Below are 22,512 nucleotides of genomic sequence, written 5' to 3'. Positions count from 1 at the left end.
AACCTTCTTGCATTTGCCACAGCATAGGCCTTTAGCCATTCCTCCAGTACTTACTGTTGTGGATGATGCTTTTAATGATGCTTGTACTGCTCCTGATTCTCTTCCTCCCGCCCCTGCTAAGCCCGATAGGTACTACAGGGTTCCGGACACACATTATCATTTGTATAAGGCCCCTTTTGCAGATCCCGAAACTATCTCCCAGGGACCCAAGGCTGTAGCAGCTACCTCTACCAAAAACCCCCTCCCTTCTGAAAGGGAATCTAGGGCCTTAGAGAGATGGGGTAAAAAAGTTTACACTTCTGCTACTCTTTCAGCTAGGGCCTTGAACTGTCAATTCCACATGATCCAGTATCAAGAATTTATGTTAGAACAGTTAACTAAAAAGCTGTCCTCGGATGAACCATTAGACAAAAAATCTGTTCAGGAAATGGTACATAACATTCAGCAGGTCAGTAATCATTCCTTAAAATGCGGCTATGATGCACTGGAGGCTTCCTTCAGATCATCCATGACTGGCACAGTGATCAGAAGACATGCATGGTTAAAAGAGCAGGCCTTACCAGATCATGTTAAATCAAAGCTACTAGATGCTCCCATGGACAAGATCAATTTGTTTGGCTCTCCTGCACAACAGGTGCTGAAGAAGATGGAAGAGAAGGCAAAATCTGTCCAGACAGTCAAAGATTTCTTACAGGTCCAACCTCCAAGGTTTAGCAGGAATTGGCCCTCCAAGAATTGGTCCTTTCCAGACACTTCCAGAGCTCAGAGAGGCAGGAATAGGCGCTCAAGAGGCAGGGGTCAATCCAGAGGTGCCTACAGGGGACGTCAGTGGCAGGCTAACAACCAGCGAGGCACAGCCACAGATACAGCCACCACCACGACTACAGGACAATCACAGTGACTTGGCTCTAGCACCGCCTACCAGGGAACAACTAGAAGCACCCTTAGGCGGAAAGCTAGCCTTATTTTCAGTAAACTGGCATTACATCACAGGAGACAAGTGGATTTTGCAGACAATAGACCAAGGTTACAGGTTTCACTTCCATACTCTACCAAGGAAGAGAGGAATGCCAAACCTACCTCCAAATCAAAAGGCAGAAGCTCTAAAGCAAATAACTCACTTACTAAGGATGAGAGCTGTAGAAAAGGTACCATCTTTGGAGCAAGGACAAGGATTTTACTCCAGGCTCTTCCTGGTACCAAGAAAAGAAAACCAATGGAGACCTATTCTCGACCTGTCCGCTTTAAACACATACCTCATTGTCCCAAAATTCAAAATGCTGACCCTACAGCAGCTTCTTCCCATGTTGGGCAAGGAGTCTTGGCTGGTAACTCTAGATCTCAAGGAGGCATACCTGCACGTCCCCATACGACCAAATTGCAGAAGATACCTCAGATTTCTTGCAGGATCAGAGCATTATCAATTCTCAGCATTGCCCTTTGGCTTATCTACTGCGCCCAGAGTGTTCACAAAATGCCTGGCATCAGTAATTGCTCATTGCAGGCTTCAGGGAATTCAAATCTACCCTTACCTGGACGACTGCCTGTTACAAGCGGACAACAAAAACAAACTAGCAGAAGATTTAAAAAGGGTCATTTATCTACTGCAAGCCCTGGGATACACAGTCAATATAAAAAAGTCAAGGCTGATACCATCCCAAAGGATAACCTTTTTGGGTGCAGAGCTGGACACATCAAAACAAATGGCATTCCTAACAGTAGAAAAACAGGAGCAACTCCCTCTCTACTTCTTGGCATTAACAAAACAGAACCAGCTAACAGCAAGAAAAGTCCTGCAAGCCTTGGGTTTCATGGCATCCTGCATAATTTTGGTTCCACAAGCCAGGCTGCATATGAGAAAGTTACAGTGGTACCTAAGGAATTTATGGTCTCAGGACAAGCACAGCCTAGAAACCCAAATTCCAATAATCCCATGCCTGAAGCAAGAATTCAAATGGTGGGCTCAGGCCTGTCAATCAAACAAAGGACTGCCCTTCCACAGCACTCAACCAAGCCAGACCATCACAACGGATGCCTCAGACCTCGGTTGGGGGGCACACATGCTGGACAAGTGCATACAAGGCTTATGGACTCAAGACCAGCTGCACCTACACATAAATCAAAAGGAAATGCTGGCAGTAAAACTGGCAATTCAGACCATTTCTTCGACAAGGTCAACTGTTGATGAGGACAGACAACACCACAGTTATGTGGTACATCAACAAACAGGGAGGCACACATTCGTACCCTCTATGCCGGATGGCAATGGACCTCTGGAATGTGGCCCTGAGCCTCAACATTCAATTACAAGCAATTTTTGTTCCAGGAAAAGAAAACATACTAGCAGACATACTAAGCAGAACTACCACGGATGCCCACGAATGGATGCTGCATCCGGACATATTCAAAATCATTACAAGAAAATGGGGACTACCAGAAATAGACTTATTTGCATCCCCACGCAATCTCCAACTGAAGAAATTCTGCACAAGGACGTACCACCCACTTGCTTGGAAAGTGGACTCCCTATCTTTCAGTTGGAAAAACCTGACAGCATATGCATTCCCACCACTTCCTTTGATGCACAAGGTGCTATTGAAGATCAAAGAAGACCGTCCAAGGATCATCCTGATAGCTCCAGACTGGCCAAGGCAACATTGGTACCCATTACTGAGGAGCATGTCTCGGGAACAAATATGGCCTCTACCACTGGTTCCCTTACTGTTAACACAGAACAACTACAACACCCTGCATCCAAACCTGAAAACACTGCAGCTGACTGCCTGGAACATTGCATAAGACCAAATAACCCAAGTTTATCCCAAAGGGTTAAAGACATTATCTTGGAGGCTCGCAGACCCTCAACAAGAAAAAATTATTCAGCAAAATGGAAAAGATATCACATTTGGAGTACTGCAAAAGGAGAAAATGTGTCACTGGTAAACATAGCCAACATCCTGGAATACTTGGCAGAGCTCTTCCACAACGGCCTGTCCTATTCTTCCATTAAGATTCATGCATCAGCTATTTCAGCAGAATACAACTTGGATCCTCCAGTCTTCTCACATCCTCTGCTCAGGCAGTTTCTGAGAGGAATTAAAAATGTAAAACCACCTAGGAAGCCACCATTGCCAGCATGGGACTTGAATTTTGTGCTAGAAAAGTTGACACTCCCTCCTTTCGAACCAGCAGCAACAGCAGAATTACAATACTTATGGAAAACTGCTTTCCTGCTTGCAATCACTTCAGCAAGAAGGGTATCTGAGCTACAGGCATTAATGGCAGTACAGCCCTTCCTGATCTTCCATCAAGATAGTGTCCATGAGAACAAATCCTACTTTTATGCCAAAGGTGGTCTCCAGGGTATCTTTAAACCAAGCTATCCACCTACCTACATTCTTCCCCAACCCACAGAACAGGGGAGAAAGACTGTTGCATACCTTGGATGTACATAGACAATTACGTTACTACCTGGACAGGACCAAGGGCAATAGAAAAACTGACCAGCTACTGGTAGCATATGCAACAGGAATGGAAGGAAAAGCAATTTCAAAACAGACAATCTCTAAGTGGATAGGAAATTGCATTAGATTTTGTTACTCCTACCATGGGAAGAAAACTCCAGAAAACATCAGGCCGCACTCTACAAGGGCTACAGCCACTACCACAGCTTTTCTACGAGAGTGGCTACCAAAGACATTTTAGAGGCTGCTTCTTGGAGCTCTGTGCATACATTTGCCAAGCATTATAATTTACCTTTATACTCCAGATCCCAAGCAGGTTTTGCCACTGCTGTTTTGCAAGGGATCTTAACTACACCATAATCTTACTTCTCCTCCTCCCCCAGTTTGGCTATGGTATTCTACCCATTTGTAAGGACTGCAGATGCATCCTTGAAGGACATAGTACAGTTTTGTACCTACCATAAATGTAGATGTCCGATAGGCATGCATCTGCAGTCCCTCCTTCCCTCTGTGGTACTCCTAGGGTATTTGCCCATCTTGTAGCTAGCTGGGGGAATCTATTATGGTGTATTTGTTTGTATATATGTACATACATGCTTATTTTTTGTTTGCTCTCTACTATTTGGAACCATTTGCATTTATCCAAATTTAGCCTTCCTAGAGGGCACCTGGCATCTGGGGCAAGAAACACTGAGGAAAATGGCGTCGGCTGATGCCTTTATACCCGAATAACTGCAGCTATGACGTCGGGTGAAGTGCAACACCAGCCGAGGCCAGACCCAGACTTTGGAATCCGGCCGACCGAAGGGCTGCCTGATGACAGGACAACCCATTTGTAAGGACTGCAGATGCATGCCTGTCGGACATCTACATTTATGGTAGGTACAAAACTGTACTTTTCATCCCTCATGGACATGAGAGCCATTCAGCGAGTACCACAGCAAGAGCAGGGACTAGGATTCTACTCAAGGCTGTTCTTGGTGCCCAGAAAGGACAAGCCTGGAGACCAATACTGGACCTGTCTATCCTAAACACATTCCTGGATATTCCAAAATTCAAAATGTTAACTCTGCAGCAGCTTCTGCCCATGCTGGGCAAGAAGGCTTGGCTTGTGACTTTAGACCTAAAAGAGGAATACCTGCATGTCCCAATCAGACAGTCATGCAGAAGATACCTCAGATTTATAGCTGGCTCAATGCACTACCAATTCTCTGCACTGCCCTTTGGCTTATCTACTGTGCCCAGGGTCTTCACAAAATGCCTGGCACCAGTAATTGCATTTTGCAGACAGAGGAATACAAATATATCCTTACTTAGACGACTGCCTTATTCAAGCAGAGAACAAGGACATTCTACTACAGCATCTGGCGTTTGTAAAAAGATTACTAACAGGTCTAGGGTACACAGTAAACGAAAAGAAATCAAAACTCGTACCCTCTCAAGAGATAGATATCCCTGGTGGTGGTGCTGCAGTAGCATTGTCGCCTCACAGTAAGACGCTGTCCGTTTCGATTCTTAGCTAGAGTGTCTTCTGCGTGGAGACAGGCGTGAATGGGTGTACCTTCGTTGAAGGTTGTGCGTCAGGGCTGGTAACACGGCATGTAAAAATCAACTACCAATCATTAGCGGACCGGAGTTCTGCTGTGGCGACCCCTCACCGGGAAAAACCGAAAGACACAACAACAACCCTCTGAAGAGATAATATTCCTGGGTGCAAGCTTAAATACAACTGCCCAGATGGCTTATCTCATGCCAGACAAACACAGACAACTGACTACTTGTTTCAAAATGTTGGCAACAAAGACCCAGTTATCTGCAAGAAAAATTCTACAGGCTTTGGGCTTCATGGCATCCTGCATTCTGCTAATTCCATATGCAAGACTGCATATGAGAAAACTTCAATGATATCTAAGAAGTGTTTGGACTCAACATTGACACAGCCTGGAAACAATAATTACCCTCATTCCCTGCCTGAAACAAGAGTTTCGATGGTGGGCAAAAGCCTGTCACCACAACATGGGACAGCCATTCACCTTACCCACAGCCAGGCAGACATTGACAACAGATGCATCAGATTATGCCTGGGTGGCCCATATGGCAGGAAGATGTATTCAGGGCACATGGTCCGCAAGTCAAATGCATCTACATATCAATCAAAAAGTGATGCTAGCTGTTCAGAATGCCCTGACAGCCTTCAAGGATCTACTTCATCCAGGACAACTACTGATAAAGATGGACAGTACTACAGTCATGTGGTACATAAACAAGCAGGGAGGCACACATTCCTACTCCCTGTGCAGACTAGCCATGAACTTGTGGGACACAGCATTGACATACCAAGTACATCTGCAAGCACAATTCCTACCAGGAAGGACAAATACTCTGGCAGATGAACTAAGCAGAAACCTAACGGATCCCCACGAGTGGAAATTGGATCCATAAGTCTTCAGCATGATAACAAGGAACTGGGAATGCCCGGACATAGACCTATTTGTCTCCCCTCACAACTGCCAACTACAGAGATTCTGCACAAGGACTTATCACAAGCAAGCATGGAAAGTGGATGCTCTTTCAGCTGGATAAACCTAACAGTATATGCCTTTCCTCCTCTGCCTCTCCTCCCCAAGGTACTCCTCAAGGTCAGACAAGAGAAACCAAAAATTATACTGATTGCCCCAGACTGGCCCCGCCAGCACTGGTATCCAATCCTAAAGAGCTTGTCTCAATGCCCAGCTTGGACATTACCTCAAATTCCTCACTTATTGACCCAACAAGACAGTCAGATACTGCACAGCCAACTCAGGACCTTAAACCTATGTAGCCATTCAAGAGACACCTCTCTCTAAAGCAGTGATGGATGTTATTTTGGAGGCCAGGAGGCCTAGCACCAGAAAATCTTATGCAGAAAAATGGAAGAGATTCTGTGCTTGGAACCAGGCACAAGGTATTGACATGATTGTTCCAAATATTCCTCAGATTTTGCAATACTTAACTGAGATGCTTGATAAAGGCCTTTCCTTTTCATCAATTAAAATTCATGCCTCTGCCATTTCAGCTCATTACAATACAGAACCACCTATTTTTTCTCATCCATTACTAAGGCAGTACCTCAGAGGGGCCAAAAACATAAGACCTCCAAGGAGAGCACCAATACCTGAATGGGACCTCAACTATGTCTTGGAAAAACTCATACTGCCTCTGTTTGAGCCATCCTCTGCAGCTGATATAAAATTCTTATCCTGGAAAACAGCTCTGCTCCTAGCAATTACCTCCGCTAGACGAGTTTCAGAGTTACAGACAATAATGGCTGTGGAACCTTTTATCATTTTCCATCCTGACAGGGTTTCTTGGAGGACAAACCCTACATTTATGCCTAAGGTAGTGTCCAGTGTAGCCCTTAACCAAACAATTAATTTGCCTACCTTTTATCCAAACCCACAGAATAAGGGTGAGGGACTTCTGCATTCTTTGGACATTCACAGGCAGCTACGCTACTACTTGGACAGAACCAAAGCTTTCAGAAAGACTGAACAACTTCTAGTGGCATATGCTGCAGGATCACAAGGAAAGCCTATCTCTTTCAAAGTGGATAGGCCACTGCATTCGTTTCTGCTATTCACAGCATGGCAAATCAGTGCCTAAGGGCATTAGGCCACATTCAACCAGAGCAGCAGCCACTTCAGCAGCCTTCCTCAGAGGAGTACCAACCAAAGTCATCTTAGAGGCTGCAACTTGGAGTTCAGTGCATACTTTTTACAAAGCACTACCACTTTACCTCTCTACTCTAAATCCAGGGCAGGCTTTGCCACTGCAGTTCTGCAGGGCCTGATAGCCTCTCCTAATCCTATTTAGCACCAGCCTCCCAACCTTAGCTTTGGGATTCAACCCAATTGTAATGACTGCAACAGTGAAACACAACCAACATAGTACAGTTGTGTACCTACCATAAATGTAGATGTTCGAGTGTATTCACTGTTGCAGTCCAGGTTACCCTCCCACCATCCCCCTTTTCCTTTGCTGGGACTTATCTGTACTTCTCTATTCTATACAACCTATGTGGTGTATTTGCTTGTAGATGAAGGAAAAGTTGCTTTTTTGTGCATGCATGCTTATTGGCATAATTTAGCCTACCATTTTAGGGGCACCTGACATCTGGGGCAAGAAAAACTGAAGAAAATGGCATCTGCTGCATCTTTTATACCCCTGGCGCACTGACGTCAGGGAGGAGGCGACAGCAACTGACGCCGGACCTAGACTTTGGAACTCGGGCTGACTGCGGGTAGCCTGCCAGCAGGATAACCCAATTGTAATGATTGCAACAGTGAATACACTCAAACATCTACATTTATGGTAGGTACACAACTGTACTTTATGTAGTCCAATCTCATCTACATTCTTACCTTTGGGTTCGGAGCCAAACCTCGACTCCGACTCGGCCATACTCCAGCTCGAAGTCTTCAATTGGCTCGTGGCTAAAGAGGTATCCCATGCTGCAACGCGCCTATCCCCAGATCTTGTTTGCCGCTCGTATAGCTCGGATGTGGTCTCCCTCTTGGCCATGGCTAAGTACAATTTTACGATTTATTTTTCAATAATGTAGCTCCAAAAGCTATTTTTCTAGCTAGTGTATGTGTTTTGCTTCTGCTGGTTGCGTGACCGGTTCTGTTGGCCCTTTTTCTTGGTATCCCATTTCAATTTTTTGGTGTCTACGGGCTAGGCCCATTTCAGTTAGAGGACCTAGTGCTCCCCTGAATTTTTGTAGTATACCTGTTAGCTGGTTTTGTTGTGTGCCTGTTCTGGTGTCTTTTTTTCCTGCTTAATCCGTGGGCTAGGGCCTTTTAACTTAGAGGACCTAGTCCTCCCTGTGGTTATCCTGCAGTTTCTAGACCGTTTCAGTTTAGAGGCACTAGTTTCCCGTGCTCTATTGTTGGTTATTTTTGGTGAAGGTGTCCCTGCTGCTGTTCCCTGTGTGTGTTTTCTCTCAGCATGTCCAAGGATTCTAAAGAGCACAGGCCTTTGGGCTTTAAAAAGTGTGTCAAATGTAATAATAAGATGTCATTGACTGATGGTCACTCAGTGTGCGTGTATTGCTTGGGGCTATTCATCTACAAGAATCCTGCTTTCAGTTCCTGTGTGCTGCAAGAGAGGAAGAACAAGCTTATTTTAAAAGGATTGCTGAAACCTTCCTTTGAAGAAGACTTGGAGAGGTATTCTAGTTCCAGATCCTCTCCTTCCAAACCGGACAAAAAAAACAGACAAAAAATCCTCAAAGAAACGCTCTCCAGCTCCGTCACTTTCCTCGGAGCTGCCAGAGAAAATCACCAGAACTATAGTTGCTTCTTTGGCTGCACTGGCTTTGGGGCTGACAGAAGGCAGCGCATCTATTATGGTGACATCGACTCCCAGTCTATTGGAGACAGTGACAGATTTTCCAGTTCAGAGCCAGTCTCCAGTTTTTCAACCAGTTTCTCTGACTCACAGGTCTCCCTCTGCAGGGAGATCCAGATCCCCGACCATATCCTCTAGGGACCCTTTCTGATGAGTATGTCGATAGAGTGGTGAAGAAACTGCTCCAGTCATCGGTGCTGGCAAAATTGTTTTCGGCTCCGGCCCAGTTGGCTCCTTAGCCTATCATCCCTTCATCTTTGACTGTTCCTCCTCCGAGCCCTTCTTCGGAGCCAAAGCTGTCTGTTCCATCAGACACCGTGAGGTCAGTTCCAGTAGCCCATTCTGGCATCTCGCCTCAGATCTCCTCTCCAACCCTGTCATCACCATCCACGGGGTCTAGGATTCACAGTTCACCAGTTGGACCCGAGAGGGAGGTCTCTGATCGATATTCTTCGGCTCCTAGCCTTCCTCTCGGTGCTTCAGCTTGGGTGAGCGTGGACGCGACATCGGCTTCCGACCTCATCTCCTCTGCTCTGAGGGCTACTACTGTATCTGCCATGGTTATTCAACCTTCGGAGCCGGGGGGATCAGCTTTCGAGGTCATGAGGAGTGTGCTGGCCAGGTCGATAGCTGCATCGTACGGCACCAACACTCTTCCCCCTCCAGCACCGATATCGGTCTCAAATCACCCTCTATCCAGGGATAGCAGAGACCCAAGGCCTCAGGATACCTCCATGAGTGGCCCCCAGCTTTCTGAGGCCTCCCCAGCATTTTTACCTGAGGAGCCCCCCAGAAAGAGAATGTGCAAGAGGAAGCACATTGACTCCCAAGATGAGTCTCTCACATCTGACACCGACCTCGAGGAGTTAGAGGGGTCCCTGACTATATCTCTTTTTTAGATATCCTGGAAATATTGAGACAGAGAGGCGACTGGCCCTCCAAAGCCTCTGCTGAGGAGGAGTCGGTGTTCCTGAAGGCCTTTGGGTCCCAACCCTCTGCCTCTTGGGTTTCTCCCCCATTTGACGAGCTCCTGGACCTCGTTTGTCGAAAGGTGTGGGAAACTCTAGACACTGGAACCAGTTCCTAGGAGACCCAACAGGTTTTTGTCCACTCCCCCTGATAGAGAATTTCTTACTAAAGGTATTCCAGTAGATGCCATGGTGGTGGCAGCAACCACCAAGAAGGAACTTGCAGAAACTTCATCTATCGTCCATCCCCCTAGCAAGGAGTCTAGGGCTATGGACAGGTATGGGAAGTGTGTGTTCTCTTCAGCGGCCTTTACACTGCGGTTGCTGAACTATTTGTCACATTTTACACGGCTCCAGAGAGATCTCCTAAAAGAGCTGGGACATTCTCTACAGGGCAACGTTTCTGATGCTGTGGCTCAGAAGGTCAATGCTCAGATGTCTACCCTAAATTCTATTACCAACTCCTCCATGAGGCTGATATCTTACGCAGCCGATGGAGAGAGCAGGGCTGCGGTTTCCAGAGTCTCTCTTAGGAGATGCTCCTTGGATGCGCCTGTGCAACTTCGCGGAGGCTTTCAAGTCTACTTTCACCAATGCCCCCTTTGACAGTTCATCCTTATTTGGAACTAAGGTGAAGGACACTCTCACTAGGTGCGAGTAGGAAGGAAAAACCCTGTCTGCCATGGAAGTCAGTTTTTCCATGCCCCAAGGGCCAGAAGGGTGGAAAAATGTGGTTCAGAAAGTCGCAGAGGTTTTTTCACGATGCACAGTGTGATTCCCCCTCCAGAGGCAGAGGGGGTGGAAATTCAGATAGACACCGTCCTAGAGGCAGAGGAGACCCGCATAACCAGTGGGACTGCGATTCCTTTTGTGGTTCTCCCTACCAGCGCTCCTGAGGGGAGGACCGACTGTGTGTCTCTGGAGCCAGTCGGGGGTCGCATTTCTCTATACCCAGAAGCCTGGCGAGACATCACCCAAGACGAGTGAGTATTAGAGATAATTTCCAGAGGTTATCATATTTCCCTTCTTTCTTATTCCCCTCCAAACAAAAGAATCCCAGACATTCCACCCAAAGGGATTCCACAACTTTAGAAGTACAGAAGTTGCTGTCAAAGAGAGCCATCCAGCCTGTCCCGTCAGACCAAGTAGGATTAGGGAGTTACTCCAGATTCTTTTTGTTGCCGAAAAGAACAGGGGACCTGAGACCCATCTTGGATCTCAGCCGTTTGAACCTTCATGTAGAGAAGTCCAAGTTCCGCATGGTCACGTTACAGCCAGTTCTCCCGTTATTTGGGAAAGATGGGTGGATGTGCTCCATTGACCTCAAGGATGCTTACTACCATATCAAGATGGACAGGGCATCCAGAAGTCACTTACACTTCCGGCTGGGAGCCAGTCATTTTCAGTTTCACGCCATGTCCTTTGGTCTCACCACAGCCCCCAGGGTGTTCACCAAATGCATGGCAGTGGTAACGGCTCACTTGAGACGTCAGGGATTCCAAGTGTTTCCATACCTGGATGACTGGCTCCTGTCTGCAACCACCAGGCATCTACTACTACAGACCAGGGACACCACTATTGCGCTGTGCAAAAGTCTGGGAATTGCTCTGAATTGGGAAAAGTCTGCCTTGTTGCCCTCGCAGCGTGTTACCTTTATCGGTGCTGAATTAGACACTGTGCTCATGAGGGCCTTCCTACCAGAAGAGAGAATTCAGGTTTTACAGCAGCAGGTCTAAGCTTTGCTACCAATGAAGAAGGTCAAGGCAAAAGTGGTCCTCAAGTTGTTAGGGACCATGGCTGCCATGATTATGCTAGTTCCTCTTGCGAGACTACACAAAGCGTCTTCAGTGGCTACTTTTTGCCCAATGGTCTCTACAGCATCTCTCGCTCTCCCATCTTATTCTGATTACAGACAAGTGCAAGCATGATCTGTACTGGTGGCTTCAGACCAGCAATCTCAACACAGGCTTGCCTTTTGTTCTTCCTTCTCCAGTTGCCACAGTGACCATGAATGCCTCCCAGATAGGGTGGGGGGGGGGGCATTATCTCGGCAAGACAGTCCAAGGCACGTGGCAAGAGCACGAGACCCATTTGCATATCAATGCCTTGGAGAGTAAAGCAGTGTTATTAGTGTTGCAAGCACTTCAGGGCTTTCTTCCTCATGGGACAATTGCAGTCCACTCAGACAACATGTCAGTGGTATGGTATCTGAACAAACCGGGAGGAACCGGGCCGTATCACCTTTGCAGAGAGGCACTTCGAGTGTGGTATTTCTAGTGGCAATGCACATTCTGGGGAAGTCAAACGGGATTGCCGACAGGCTGAGCAGGCTATTCTGATGCCTCATGAGTGGTCCCTCAACAAACAAGTGGGGGTCAGCCTTGCTGCGATCTATTTGCCAGCCCCCTCAGTGCCAAATGCAGCAGCTACTTCACCCTTATCCCCCGAAGGGGGAGGCACCCAGGGATGCTCTAGTTCATGATTGGCCCTCCGGTCTTCTCTATGCCTTCCCACCCAAGTCCCCCTTATAACGAAGGTTATTCAGAACGCACAATCCTTGGGAAGAAAAATGATACTGATTGCACCTCACTGGCCTCATCAAATTTGTTTTCCTTTTCTTCACCCTTATCTAATGGACGATCCGTGGATTCTGGACCCAGAGCCAGATCTGTTGACTCATATGTCAGGGCAGTTCCACCCCTCCATTCAGACCCTCAAGTTGACAGCATGGCTGCTGCAATTCCGTCCCTAGTCAGGTTTCATGATTTTTCCCCGGAGGTGGTTCATATTCTATCTTCTTCCCACAAGACTTCTACTAGGAAGATTTATTCCAGTAAGTGGAAAAGATTTTCCATTTGGGCTCATGAAAGGCAGATTGATCCCTATACAGCTCCCATTTCATCAGTTTTAGAATTTCTTTCTCAACTGTTCAGCCAGGGATCAGCTGTGGCAACTATCAAAGTGCAGTTGGCAGCCATTTCTACTTTTCATGTTGCTAATGAACCCAATCTAATGGCGCACAGACTTTGGAGGGCTTTTCTGAAAGGGACTATGCTACTTCGGCCTCCAGTCTTTGATCCTGTAATGCCATGGGACCTCACTTTTGTGTTACAGTGGCTTACCTCACCTCCTTTTGAGCCTGCAGCAACTTGACATTAAATTTTTGTCTTGGAAGACAATCTTTTTGATAGCCATCACTTCGGCTAGGCGGGTCTTTGAACTCCAAGCTTTATCGGTTCAGCCCCCTTACTTGGTATTTCACAAGGATAGGGTTTCTCTACGACCTAATCCTTCCTTTATGCCTAAGATTGCTTTGGTTGTCAACCTCAACCAGTCCATTGAGCTGCCTGTATTTTTCTCTGAATTCTCTAACAGGGCAGAATTCAAGTTTCATCAGCTAGATGTTCACAGACAATTGCATTTCTATTTGCATAGAACTAAAGATATTAGGAAATCAGATCAACTCTTTGTTTCATTCTCAGACAATAAACTTGGGGCTCCAGTTTCTAAAGTAACTCTTTCCATATGGATGTCTAGTTGCATTTCCTTCATTTATACTTCAAATGTCAAGGAATTACCCTTTAAAGTGACTGCTCATTCTACACGATTGGTGTATACCTCTACTGCTTTTCAGGCTAGGATGTCTATGGATGATATTTGTGCTGCAGCAACATGGGCATCGCCTCACACCTGTTTAGTCACTACAAATTGGATCTGATATCTAGAGGCAGATCTTCCTTTGGTTCCACAGTGCTCAGGAGTATTTTCCAGTGAGCCACCCAAAGTTTAGGTGCTAGGGACGCTGTCCCAAGGGTAAGAATGTAGATGAGATTGGACTACAAAATATCAAGAAGTTATGTACTCACCATAACAGTCGATGTATGCAGTCCATCTCACCTCACATTCTTAATAACCCTCCCACCTACCCCCTCCTGGAGGACCTAGAGGTTTAGTCTGTTTTCAGCACTCCTTTTTGATTAGTTGGGTTGGTTCTTCCTCTCAGCATGTTGGTGTGTGTGTATGTGAGCTTACAGCAAACAAGATCTGGGGATAGGCGCATTGCAGCATGGGATACCTGTTAGCCACAAGCCAGTTGAAGACTTCGAGCTAGAGTATGGCCGAGTTGGAGCCGAGGTTGGGCTCCGAACCCAAGGGTAAGAATGTGAGGCGAGTTGGACTACATACATCGAACGTTATGGTGAGTACATAACTTCTTGATTTGTGCTATTTTCATTCAGCCTCAACTCCCCTCCCTCCAGCCCCCAGCCTTTTATTTTATTGATGCCCTCCCTCAGCAGGGCATACCTGAGGACACACTGTATGTCTCTTGATATAGAAGTCTGATCACATGAAGTTGACTCAAATGTGTCGGGCATTTGGTTCGACATTGCCACTGTTCGGTTGTATTATTTTCAGTGTTACTATTCATTATTTTGAACGGCAAGTGTTTTGCCATTCAAAAAACAATAGTAAACCGAAAATAACATCCCCTCCACATGTAACGACATATAATGACACCAACCTACCAAACACAATTTTTACTACGTTTCTGCAAGGTCTTGATACAGTAGGGTTAGGAAATGAACTTTTTCCCACTGTAGTGCGATCTTGGAGTTGGTATATTTAATTTACTGGGGGTGCAAGGGGGCTTTTTGTAAAAGGTGTGTTTGGTAGTTTGGTGGTATATGTGGAGGGGATGTTATTTTCTTGTGATCTGTAGTGTTAGATGTTATGAAATTCAATGTTATGGGTTTTAGATGTTTTGGGTTTTAGATGTTCTGATCTCAATGTTATGAAATTAGATGTTATGGGTGTTAGATGTTTCAAAGTAGACCCATATATATAATATGTGTGTGTGTGTGTACATGTGAAATTCTAACTATTTTATGGACTGCCAGAGTGTCCAAAGCTGTAGATATAATCTGAGGTGACAGGGCAGCAATGCATTTTGGGTAGAGGAGAGCTTGAAAGCTTGAAGGTTTCCATGAGCTATATTAACGGATATGGGACCCATTCATTGAGGCTGAATGGAAATAGACAGCACAGATGGAACATTATGGTGAATACATAACTTCTTTTTTTCCCACCTAAGGTCTGACTCTGTTGCCATATTCACATCTTCGCCAGCTGGAAACAGGCTCTTAGTGTCCTCCAATCTTTCCCTTGTGATCAGGAAATAAAAGGTTTTGGATATATGTGGAAAGAAAATATTTTCTTCTAGCACTTTGGCATATGGGATTCTTAACTATCAGGCTGTTATGTGAAAGTTTGTTAACTTTTATACAAACAGTTGAGAGAATTATGTACTACACTTCACCCTGAAGGTATTTCAAATTTAATTCCATTGTTTCTAACATTTCTGAAGTATTACAATATGCCTTAAGGAGTGTGTACAGTTGTGCAGAGTTTACCTTTATAATCACAAATTACACTTGTGCGAGTATTCATATATTCGCATCGAAAAAACAAATCTGTTAACAGCGACAGTTGTTAATGTTCAAAAAGCAGCAAATCGAACAGCCGATTCGTTGAGTTTCGAACATAAATGTCGACAACAAAATTAAAGAAAGTGTAATGCAGGGGGGCAAGCCCGCCTGCACCCCCTCACACCCCCTCTACTTTATTATTCTAATTCTAAGATCGCACTACAGCGGGGAAAGCAACCATTTCCAACTCCCCACTATAGTGCAATCTGCCCCAGAATGTCGAATGTGCAATGAGCGAATCATCTCACTGTGCATTCACTCATTGCACATTCGAACCTTCTTCCTTTCGACGTTTGCAAACCTTGCAAACTGTCTTTTGAACAATTGTCGGTCGCCTGTGTGCGGTACGCACATGTAAAGGTAAACCATTGTGCAGATATTGTGTCGAAGTCCATAGCCACTGCTACTGCTGAAAGTATTGCAGAGATGTGACTGGGTATATAATTAAATGATTTCTGAAGAGGTATATAGCCTGATATATTAAATTCAGCTTTATATAAGGAGGTTTTGTTTCACCAGTCTGCCACTCGGGTCTTCAAACAATTTCATGAGAGAGGGAAATCAGTAAATGGAATTTCCAAAGTTTTTCAGCACAACCTTACAAATCCCCCAGATACTCCTTTCCCATCTAATAAACAAAACAAGCAATCCCTGCCTTCTCAAGCCAAACAGGGAACCAAAAGATGGTAGGAGTGGAACAGCAAAAAACAAGGAAGTTGAGGGACAGTCTACTACTTTGGAATGGTCATATACTAGCATTCTCGCCCACCCCTCCTCTCCCTATCTGTCAAAATCTGTTCCAGAAACTGGCTGCGTACATTCCCCTTTAGCAGCAAATTGTTTCAGACCCGTGGGTATTAAAGGGGCTTCAGGATGTATACAGCTGGCTCTGGATACAAATACTTCCATTCAAGGAAGTTCCTCCCCACCCTTCGAACGAAACAGGCCTTTCGCTTTTTCTTAATCCTGTATCAGTGTACATCTTTCGGCCATTTTAGCATGTCTGTCCATGATACTTTCTTCAGTGTTTTAACAGTTACACCTGTTACCACCACACAAACAGGGTGCTCCTTCCTGGGATCTTAACTTTGTGCTGAAAAAAGTTGACCACATTTCCATTTGACTATGCAGATCAGGTAAATTTAAAATTCATTACATGTTAAACTGTTATTGCTCCAACATCTGCAAGAAGAGTATCTGAGTTGCAAGTTCTAATGGTGAATGAACCCTATCAGGTCTTCCATAAGAATACAATGTCATTAAGAGCAAATCCCTCATTCATGCCCAAGGTTGTTTCAGAGTTTACTTCATATCAGGCCATCAGTCTTCCAGTGTTCTGTTCTGGCCCTCAGAACCAGGGAGAACAGATTCTACAAACTCTGGACATGCTTAGGCAGCTCAGGTACTATCTTGACAGAACCAAGTCCCTTTGAAAAGCTAATCTGCTATTTAATTCTTATGCTGGGCTAAGAAAAGACAATCCATTTCAAAACAGAGTATTCCAGGTGGATGTCCTCGGCTATTGCCTTTTGTTATACCCACCATAATAAACAAGTTCCAGGCAGTACCAAGGTGCACTGTACTAGGGGCTTCTCATCTTTGATGGCTTACTGGATAAGCTGGACTCTCAAATCATTCGAAAGGCAGCTACATGGTCCTCTATACATAGCCTTTACGAGCATTTCACACTGGATTCCTTTTCTAGATCCAGGACTGACTTTGCTAGAACCATTCTTCAGAGGCTGCTGGATCCATATCCTTCCTCATTCCATGTTGGCTAGGTTTTGATAATCAATCCATATAGTGTAAAGGCTACTGCAGCAGTGTGAATGGTAAACAACTACTCCCCCCACCCCAGTATTGTATATAGTTATTGTTGAGAAATAAGTTTGAGTTATGATTTTTCCTCCTGGGACCAATCAGCAGTCCGAGTGGAAGTGTAGGAGGGAGACGGAGATTTTAGAAGCTGAGTGGTTGCTGCATTTTGGACAGTACACAAATCCATATAGCCTAAAGGCTACTGCCACAGTGAGGAATTCAGACATTTACTCTTAGATGTAAGTGCAACTTGCATAACTGTAAATGTGAGAGTGTTCATTCTCGCCGTTTGTTCTTACACATGGGTGTCGGAGCCGATCCTCGGCTCCGAGATGGCCGCTTAGCAAGCTTAGCATCCAGAAGAAGCTCGAGACCAACCTACCTCCCACAATTCCCTCTGCCTTTACCTCAGATCTAGTTTGCCGCTGCAACTGTTCACATCATTTGAAGAGCTCTGAGCCAACTTCAGATACGATAAAGCTTTTTTTTCTGATAGAATTTTCTTCTAAAATTCTTAGAATTGTTAGACTTGTTAGTGTGTGTGTATGGTCTGTGGTTCCCATTGACTAAATTATTAGTGTTTTAAAGCATTTATATTTAGTTAGGATACCTAGTGCTAAATCTCGGATTTGACTGCTAAATTTACTTGATATTACCTAATATTACTACTAATCACTTAATATCATCGCTTCTTGGCCTTTGGCTAAGATTAAGTGTAGTGATTGTTCTTTTTTCACTGTATATTGTGACAATTTTTTGACTCTGTTATGTCAGAAAAGGTTAAGTCAGGCTTTAAAAGATGTCAGTGCAGACAGAATATGTCTGTCACCGACAACCATAGCTCCTGTGTCTACTGTCTTGGCCCTCTCCATCTTCAGGAGGACTGCCCCATATGTCATTCCTTTAGTGGAAGGGTCATGACAGATACGTGCAGGAAGCTTATGGACAGAGGTCTTTTAAAGCCTGCCTTCCAAGAGGCTTTAGACAAGTCAGACCAGACTTCTAAATCCTCGAAGGAGTCGAGGACTTCGGAGCCCAGGTCATCGGCTCCAAGTACTTCCTTTAAAGTTCGTTCACCGGTTCCACAGACTTCGGGACCGAGTATCGAACTATTGTGTGTCACCGAGCCTCGAGTCTTGGAACCAGTGACAGAGCTTCCACCTCCGGCTCTTTTGAGGTCAGCACCGTCCTCGATTCCTTCGTGGTCTTCCAGGCCTCTCTCCGACACCGATGTAGATCGTGTGGTGCAGAAGCTGATGGAGAACACGGCCCTGTCCAAACTCATTGCTGTCTCCTCTCAGTTGGTGTCGAGACTCGAAGGCCTTCCCTTGTCTCCATCCGATCCTCCTCCAAGACCTACTCAGCCCTCGGAGCTGGGGGACGCTGATCTGCTGATAGTGGAGCCCTTGGTGCCAGAACCATCTCTTTCTCGGTCAGCACCGTTGACCTCGACTCCGTCGGAACCACTGCCGGACTTGCGGAGTCGTTGATCTGTCCTTGGTTCCGGGACCGAGAGTCGAACCGATGTTTCGGTACCGACTCTCCCTCTCGGTGCCTCAGCACGGATCGTTTCGGCTCCGTCCTCGGGGTCGATGCCCTTGGCTTCCACGTCAGGGATACCTCTGTGTTCTTCGGAACTGGGGGATTCCTCTGCTCGGGGTCCGGGGGCCTTCGACCTTATGAGGAAGGTATTGTCTTCCCAGACAACTACTTCAGCAGAAGCAACTTCTCCCTCCCATAAAGGCCCGTTGTCCTCTTCTGCACCTACGACTACTCTAAAGTGTCGAGCACCAGTGTCTCAGCCGCCCCCAGAGGGAGCCCCTTCTTCCTCGAGGCTTCATCGGACCCCCCCCCGATGACGTTCCGAGGAAAAGATTGTGCAAGAGGAGGCACTTGGATTCTCCACAAGAGTCCTTAACATCAGACACTGACTTAGATGAGTCAGAAGGATCCCCAAAATCACCCTCGGAGGATGTCTCCTTTTCTGACATCCTGGAGATCCTGAAGCAGAGAGGTGATTGGCAAGCCCTACCCCCTTCTGAGGATGAGTCAGTTTTGCTGAAGGCATTCGGTGCTCGCCCTTCTTCCTCATGGGTCACTCCGCCCTTCGAATTAATGGATTTAATTGCTCGAAGGGCGTGGGAGGCACCTGACACAGTGGAGCCAGTTCCCAGGAAGCCTAATAAATATAATGTGATAGTGTTCAATCTCGCCGTTTGTTCTTACATGTTCGGAGGAGATCCCTCGGCTCGCGGCGCCGTAAGCTCTGCTCTGCTGCAAGAAGAAGACAATCTATACATCTAATACCCACAATCCCTCTGCCTTTTTTACCTCAGAGCTAGTTTCGCTGCTATGCAGCTGGGAGCTAGCTAGTTCGAAGATCTGAAAAGTTAAGATATAACTTTTTTTTATATTTTATTGATTGTTGTTTTTTGGAAGGATATGATTACTGAGATATTGTGTGTGTTGAGTGGTTGTGTTGTGTATTGGTTAAAATCTTAATAATATTAGAGTTTTTTTTTTTTTACCAACCCTTCTTAAATTTTTAAGCGGTCAACCATTTAAATCGGTTCACACTAATTTCCGGATTTCGGACTTGACTATACTACTGGTCTTTGTTCTTTTTTGTCTTGTGTAAAATCTGATAATTTAAAAATTTGTTCAGTTTGGCCAGAAAATGTCAGTGACTGACAAAACTATAGTTCCTGTGTATACTGCCTTGGCCTCCACTTGCAAGAGGACTGTTCTATCTGTCACTCTTTAGTGGAGGGTCATGACAGATAGGGGGAGGAGGAACATGGACAGAGGTGTTTATTAAACCTTCTTTCAGGCAAGGCTCTGGATGCTTCTGACCAGGCAAAAAAATCCTCTAAGCGTCGACGCCGGAGCCCAAGTCATCGGCTCGGAGCGAGTCAAAGGCCCAAAAGCGAATTCAGGGTTTCCACAGACTTGTTCCACAGACTGGCCGAGGTGTGTTCAGTCTCCTCTCTCCTGTTGAGGACCGGTGATGCGGAACCTCCTGATCGGAGCGGGAGTTCACGGTGGTCGCTTTCGCCCGCCTTCTCGTCTCTTTCAAACTCTCCTTTCATGGTGGTGAGATGCGTGTGGAAGAGTGCCCTGTCCAAACTTATTTCAGTTTCCAAACAGTCCAAGTCTTCCCAGTTGAAGTCCCAGAAGGTGTGCCAAGGTCCTCCTCTCCCCTGTTCTCACTCTGATTGTCCGCCAGTTGGAGGAGCTCTTTGGAGCCAGTCTTCCTCGATGTGTGGAGCCCTTTTCTCAGTCTGTTCCTTTCTCAGTCTGTTCCTTCCTCACGAGGTGAGACCGGAGCCGAGTCTCGGAGCTTGGTCGGTTGCCGAGGTTCGTGAACCCGTTCGTGAACCGGCCGTTCCCCTTGGGGCTCCCTTTGGGGGGATCGCGGTCCGGGATCCTGCGCCTCCCCGGGATGCCTTCGTGCCTGTTGCCTGTTTCTTCGGGATTCTTCCCATTTCTTGAACCGGGATTCTTCGATGCGCAGCGGGGCTCGAGGTTGACTGCCAGACAATCACATCAGTGGAACAAACAAGCACATCAGTGGAAGCAACTCCTCCTCCTTATCCTCCACCTGCTATCCTCACGGCACCACGCCATCCAAGCCACCAGCACCAGTGCCTAGTGCCCATGCCCTTCTCGGCTTCCTCGGGAGGCTTCTTCGATGCTCCCCCGAAGAGAGTCCCTTAGAAAGAATGTGTAGAGGAGATTAATTGATTCTCCCTGACATCTGAGATTGACTGATGATGACAGAAGTGTCCTCTAAGGGAAGGGTCCCCCAAGATCACTTTTCGAGGTTTGGGGAGTCATCCTGAAACAGAGAGGTGACTGGCAGCAGGCCCTCCTCCTTCCCTTGATGAGGTTGAGTGCTGATCCAATTTGGTTCTTTCGCCCTTCTTCCTCCTCACTCCTCTATGGAACACAAATTAATGGAACTAATTGCTCAAGGGCATGGGACCTCCTAACACAGTGGAACCAGGAAGCAGAAAAACCCAATAAATACATCACAGCACACCTCAGGACACCTACTTAACACAAAAGGAGTTCCAGTGGTGACTTGGTGGTGGCAGCCACTTTTAAAGGAGATGTCAGAGTTTTCTCATCTGTCCATCCCAAAAAAGATTCTGGGGCGATGGATCGATCCATGGGAAGCGACATTTTTTTCAGCTACTTTTCCATGCTCCACGATACCTTGAGGGACCCCTTTATCTTTTAGGTACTCTCTACAGAGGGAGACAGTCAAAGAGATGAGATACCTCCAGGGTACAGATGGCTGTCTCAGGCAGAAACTTAAGCCAACTTCAGGGAGGACAGTGATTTGAAACCGGCTCCTCCATGCTGACTCCTACGATACGTTCGGTCGGTTCAGGGCAGTTAGCAATGCCTTCTTGCTGGATGCTCAACCTGGATTATGTTCCTTTTTGGCCTTCAAGTCTTAGTTTACTCCCTTCTTGGCCCTGTGCCACTTTGATTTTCTCTTGCACCCCAAGTACCCAAAAAGGTTACCCCAGGACCCAAAGTGGATCTGGAGGGAAAATGTGTGCCGGAGTCCATTTTTCCACCCCAACCAGACCGGGCCACCAAAAGGAGAATGTGGGAAAATGTGGTGGAAAAACCCCAGGAAAGGGCCAAGGATCTTTCAGAGGCAGAGGCAGGAGAAGGTGACAGAGGCAGAGAGAGCAAGAGTCAACAGCCCGCCTCTGTGCTGCACAGGGGTCCGCAACATCAAGGCAGGCCTGACCTCAGGGTAAACCTTTTTAGCACCTCTGGTCTGGGTGCCCTTCTGTCCTGCTCCTGAGGCAGTCGGGGGGCTACCCTTTATCAGAGAGTAAACAGCAAAAATATTACCAAACAGTAACTTGGGTAAAAACCGAACCCTCACCAGCCCATTTTCCATCCCCAAAGCCCCCCCCCCCACCCTGATGCAAAAAGATCCTCATCCATCCAGTCCCAGAAATTTCAAAGTTGAAAAAAAAAAGCTGACAAAAAGCCAGTCCCATGGACCAAGAGGGAGGGGCAAGGACTTAATGTCTTACCCAAGGGTTCCAAAGAAACTGCAGACCATCCTGACCTATGCTACCTCACGCCCTAAACAGGCGAATCATTCGCTCAAAAGAAAGTTCCATGCTTACATCCTTCCATTCTTATTCCATTCACCACGATCCATTGCACAGATCTAGAACATCAATCTGGCCAGGGCATATGGCCAGATCATTTATGGTACAGGGCCGGCCCTTCACTTTTCACGCCAGCCCTGGGCCACTTTCGTGCGAGCCCTGCCCTGGCTGCTTTCAGCCCCCCAGTCGCCACCAAAGCCATGGTGAGTAGGGAACTACTCTCCAGGTGTTTCTTCTTCTGCCA

The 22,512-nt window shown here is 46.3% G+C and overlaps 1 protein-coding gene and 1 pseudogene across 1 annotated transcript in view; both read left to right on the top strand.

Annotated features, from left to right (window-relative positions):
* DYNLT2B (dynein light chain Tctex-type 2B) overlaps positions 1–22,512 on the top strand; it is a 602,204-nt gene that overhangs the window by 380,399 nt on the left and 199,293 nt on the right. The gene's annotated exons all lie outside the window — the stretch shown is intronic.
* Positions 17,809–17,965, top strand: LOC122801438 (annotated as a pseudogene).

This window comes from Protopterus annectens, chromosome 4.part1, assembly GCF_019279795.1.
Source record: "Protopterus annectens isolate FY-2018-M chromosome 4.part1, PAN1.0, whole genome shotgun sequence".
NCBI classification, from domain to species: Eukaryota; Metazoa; Chordata; order Ceratodontiformes; family Protopteridae; genus Protopterus; species Protopterus annectens.
The sequence above is the reverse complement of the archived record's forward strand: the minus strand, read 5'-3'. Positions and strand labels throughout refer to the sequence as shown.